This window comes from Acanthopagrus latus, chromosome 21 (genome assembly GCF_904848185.1).
Source record: "Acanthopagrus latus isolate v.2019 chromosome 21, fAcaLat1.1, whole genome shotgun sequence".
Lineage (NCBI taxonomy): Eukaryota > Metazoa > Chordata > Actinopteri > Spariformes > Sparidae > Acanthopagrus > Acanthopagrus latus.
The window spans coordinates 15,942,948-15,948,743 of NC_051059.1; positions in this window are offsets into that span (position 1 = coordinate 15,942,948).

Genomic DNA, 5,796 nt, shown 5'->3' on the forward strand with positions numbered 1-5,796 from the left:
GCACCAAGTCTCACAACCCTTGTTAGAATGAAGTGAGGCTGCAGCTGGTGATAAGTTTCATTATCGGCTTATCCGCCCATTATTTTCATGTTTGACTGGTTAATCATTTAGTCCATAAAATGTGAAAAATGTTCATCGTTATATCAGTTGCTTGTCATATTAATCCAACAGTCCAAAATAAATTGAAAGACTCTTTATGTGCTACCACCAGTGACAAAGAAAAGCAGCAAATCTTTATTTTCAACAGCCGAGAATTTTCATTCAACTGGCCTGAAGTATACTTTTTTTGTTTTTTTCTATCAAAATGCACAGTAATCTTATTCCTTTGAGGTTCACATCACTACAGCTGCAGCAGAAGTTCATGGTTGCGACTGTTCCGATCGACCACAGTGTGGCGCCTGGACCCGTTCGTGGAGCTCTGTCTGCATCGTGCTGTCTAATGTAGTAGGAGTGACCTAATTTTCATGTCTTGAAGCAGTCTTGCCATGCTTTTACCGTGAATTAGATTTCTGCAGGGTCCAAGACAAGTAGCTCACAGAGTGTTTTAACTGGAGCCTGTGAATGGAGCTGCTTGTTCAGCGTGTAGATCTGCATCTTTTGGATATTGAGAGCATTACTAACATCCTGCATGGAAGTCAGTGCCAAACCCCTGAGCTGTGTGTTTCCTCCTGGGTGTGTTGTTGTGGCTGTCCATCCAGCCGTGTTGTCACACAAACCACCAGCTCATGACTTATTTATCCGCTGCCCTGTGAGAGCAGGGAATGTTCTTTGAATCAGGCTGAGAGATTAAAATATTAATTTCCTCTGCAGGACTGCTGTGCTGTCTGCAGGGGGAGAGCAGACAGGTTGGGAGAGAACTATTATGTAAGATGTACCAGGCTCGCCTCTCAGTAGACTCTGACCTGTCCCCATCTTTCATCATGACACCGAAGCGCACATGATGCCCAGCAAGGGTCCTCTAGCTCCGTAGTTTTAGGAATGAACAAAGAAACTAAACTGAAATGGAGGTGTGCTTTGCTAAAAACAGGCAGAGTTGAACACATGTCATTTAGTGTTGTCAAAGATTGTCAGTGCATCCTAAAGAAAGTAAAATATATAGGAAAGTGAAAGCAACAAATCCCTGTTGAGAAAGTTAAACTAAACAAAAAGTAAGGTAATCAGGACTCATGACAATCATGACAAAAGTGATATTTCAGTCCTGAAACAAAGCACCACTAGTTTACTTATTATTAAAAGGCTTTTAATAAGTAATGCTACCTTACAGTTTATCGTTTTATCTTAAGCCACAGACTCTACATCTAGTAGATATAATATAATATAACATAATGTCATGAGATGTCATGTTTATTGTAACCTCCTGAGGACAGAATCACACAGGATGTGATGTAATAACTTCTCATATCATGATTTGTTCTTATCGGCTCAATCTCCATCCCACTGAGCGTCTGCTGTCTGAATGACGGTGACACTGGATTATCAATTCCTGGAATACATTTTATCTTTTTAGATATCAGGATCTAATCTGGAATATAATCTGTTAATAATCTAGTAAAGAGAACAGTAATTACAAATGCAGTGAAGGATTAAATACCTCTCGTTTATCTCAAGTCGTCATCTGTTCCATCACTGACATGAAAACAATTTCAGGAAAGCAGCTTTGATTAACTAACAGAGCTGTCTGGGAAAAGAAAAGTGCGATTTCACAGTAAGTGCATTAAAGGAACAGTTCACCTAAAAAAATGAAAACTACTGTTTACTCAAATATTTCTGGTGCTTTCACAGCAAAGAACTGTTTGCAACATTCTCCTAAACAGCTGAAGCAGATGGGGACTGGTTCCTTTAAACAACCAATCATTTCAATTTCAGCAAACTTTTCCAGCACACTGGAATTAGGGACTTTGTCTAGTTTGAAAGCTTCATATCACATTACAGCCAAAACTACTCAGAAAAAAAACAGGCTTCAAAGATTTAAATTTCATCCTTATGATGAAGAAAACAGCGCTGCTTCCTCTTACTAGCACATCATCAGATGTCATCTACAGCATGATAGCTGCCCCTGGAACTCATTTGTGCAGTTGTCCTTGAACTCTCATTGTGTCCCTCCACCACACCTGCTTAAAAAAGTTTGTTTTTTTTCTTTTTTTAAAGAGCCATCAATAAGTAAGTGAAAGAAGCATTTAATGTCCCGCTCTGCGTCACTGGTTTTCTGTTACAGTGGGCTCAGCTGTCTCTGAAACAGACTCTTGGGGTGGAACAAAAGGGATTAGGTGGCCTTGTCAAACACGGAGAGAGGATCAGATTTTCAGGTCCACCTGCAGTGCTTTCCCCCTCCTGACCGTGGAAACACAACATCGAAGTCACTGAATGAAGAGGATTTTAGCAGACGGACGCCTCTGTTCACATTAAAACAAAAACAGAAAAACACCCCTGCATGTTATGTAAAATGTGGGATTTGGGCAAGTGCGCTCAAGCTCGTAATGTTTCTCCAGGGCAGACTCTGACATTAAGGACATCGAGCAGCTCGCCTGCTCAATTATTTGTTTACAATCTACTGTAAAAGTCCTGAGTCACAGTATCATGACAGGAAAAGGGGGCAAAATGCCGCTTCAGCCAAATGTTGTTATTTTAAAGGGAAGGGCAATAGACCGCAGCTTGCCCCAAACGATGGTACACATATTTTCACAATGAGGGTCACTTATGTGTGAGCAGGGCTCAGGAAGGGCTGTCAATAGACCCCTTTATGAGGCACTGAGGGGGGAATTAGGCTGTCAATGGAGGGGACTAAGCCACGTATGCCATGTGTCCACACTCCACCCTGGCCTGTTTGTTTTGATGGCAGCACGAGACTGGCGTGACCGCGGGCCTTGTTTACATTGGATATGTGTCAAGCAGGAGAGTTCCCACTCGATGAGAAACTGACCTCTCCGATTGCATCAGAGCTGCAGGTGCAATCCATTTTTCTTTTCCCCCAGGCGAGGCCTCTGGGGGTCGCACCCATTTATTGCGCCTAGGTTAAGCAGGCCTGACAGTCTGATAATCCCAGTTATGCATTCACAAGATGGAGGGGTGTTTATACACCGTACAAGACGCGTTGTGATAGTCCTTCAGTTTTAAGAGCGGCTGCTTCACGAATTTGAAACGGACTAAAAGACGGCCAGCACAAATCACATTAATTGCTCGTAAAGACGAGGAAATTGTGCCGTCAAAGCTGTAATACCTCAGGTCACTAAGCCTTAAATGCCAAAGAGCAAAGCAATAAAACAAAAAAAAAAAAAATGAGCCAAAACCAAAGGTGTTCACAGAGCAAACATTTTGGCAGCATGTCGTAGACCAGAAGTAAGCTCAGGCTTCCAGGTGAATAATGAGAATTTTCCTTAGAAGTTGCTGAAATTCATTTCTGAAGTATCAAACAGGACCTCAAACTTGCTCTATTTTGCAGCAATAACAAAAAAAAATGGCCATTTAGATAATGTTACCTTGTGTTTTCTTGGTGAAAATACGGTAAAATGGCATCACGTTAGCCGTCCTCCCATTTTATTTGATTTGTTTTCTGTGTCTGTCTCTGTAATCTTATTCCAAGCTAAAGTTTGAGAGGAGGGCCAGAGCCACAGGTCAGAGGTCCACATTAGCTTCATTGTGATTGTAGTGCATCTTAAAAAAACACATGCAATGCTGCAAAGACACTTCAGACCCAGTAAGGAACAACATCACATTTTAAGTATGCAATAAGTGCAGCCCATGTCAGAATGTGATAAATGTGTCACATGTCTGTGAGTTGAACTTGACACGCACCGCAAACTGAATCGTGCTCGCAGGAGGTGGACCTGAACCGGTCTCACCGGGACCGGGACATTCTAGGAGGATAGGTTTCAGTGGTATCTCAGTTCAGTCTTTTCTTGCTTCCAATTCTTCCGGTGTGAGCATCAAAGCCGCCAAAGTTACCAAAACGGATTAAGGGGTTTCCTATTTATGATTTGCCTCACTAGTTTGAAGTGGGCCGGGACCTGCTGGAGAAATGGAACTGTCGTGTAATTGCTTAAACAACTCAGAGTTCAGAGACGTTTGAATCTAAATCTGATGACAGTTGAGGGGGAGGAATGATTGCTTATGTTACCAGTACCCCACACAAAGCACACCCACTCCGTTCTGATGACGTTTTGTGAGTGTTATTCAATTTCCAATAAGTATTCTGAACTCCAGTGGTTTTATTTCTCACTTACTGACAGTCACGTATATTCCTGTCAACCCCCCCATTCTGGAAAAGATAACATTCCCGCTCAGCTGTGTACACGTCTGATGACAATGAGCATTCCACTCATATTCCTGTTCACATGCAACCTTGCAAAAAAACAAACAAAAAAAAAAACGCTGGCTCCCTCTTTCATTCGTTCAACCAGATTCTTGTTAAAAATTGGCGTTGCAACAGTTGTTCATGTCCCGAAAAAAAAAAAAATCTATTTATATTCAGAGGCATTTCATAATATTCAAAGTAGGTGTGTTGCTCCTTCCAACCAGATATGTGGGCTATTCTTTTTGTGCATGCTTCTCTTCCCCGGTCTTGCAAACTGTTGGCTAGGCAACGCACAGAGCTGGCCATCAGCAGGCAGCAGACCGCGCGCTGCTAACTGAGACGCACATTCTGGATGAGGGCGTCATTCGTAATTTTTGAATATCAGTGTGCATGTAAACATGATGACTGTTAGGTGTTGTTACAGGAGTGACATATCTGACCACACCCAGATCAGAGGTAAAACAGGCTTGAACCTTCCCACAACAGAGGACGGTAAAACCCTACTTTTCTCTTCCACCAAGTACTGAATATTTGTGTGTGAAGTTCAAGCGTAAACCCACAGTGATTTCACCCACTTCCATTTTTGGAGTGTGTACATTAGGTCAAAAGGGAGTTTGGGAGGACATTGGGATCGGCTCTGACTGAAAACCTGAGAAAAGTAGTTGTGGCACCACATCAGTCACAGGTCAGCCATGCCCCAAAGCTGACCTACTGCATTCAGATGGCAGCCCCTGGGGCCAAATGCGGCTCTTTAACAACTCAATTGTGGGGAGGTTAATTAGTACATTCATTAGTTCGGTCCAAGGCTAATCATAAAAATATGTTCGATTTCATTAGAAGGTTTTAATCCAAGCTGTTTTAGCAGAGGCCAGTGGACAACATACTTTTTTTACTACTTAATGCAATTAACTATTTTTCTCCACTTTGTTTATTAGATTTCACAATTGAAAAGAATAACATTAACATAATTACCATGATGTAATCATTTTGAATTCCGAGCTTTAGGGATCAGACAAAGGGAAAGTAAAAGTTCTGCCCTTTGAAAAAGCAGCTGAGCATGCCCTAAATCAAACCCTACTTTACTTTAGCCTCAGACTAAAATTTACAAAATGACCATCAGGCTGTATTAAAGAAGACTTAAAACTAGCATTTAAGACCATAAACCCGTTAGGAAACTGTTCACTGAATAAATCATTGAAGTGCTAAGTAGGGTCATTTTCTCATAAGCTTACATACAGCCAGAATCATTTTTGAATCCACAGTCCAACCACATTTAACAACTTAAATAAAATGTCCACAGGCTCGCATGGGAGACTCACTTTTCACGTTGTGTTACAATCTGCTCACATATGGCCAATAAATAGTGATTAATGTATGTAAACTGCTACAAGTGGTTGTGTTGGGCCAAACTTTAAGGGTTTCCCAGGAATTTCAAGAACCAGCGCTTGGCATCTGTTCACTCAATACATGCTAGATTCAGGCGAAGTACAAACCATGTCAGAGTC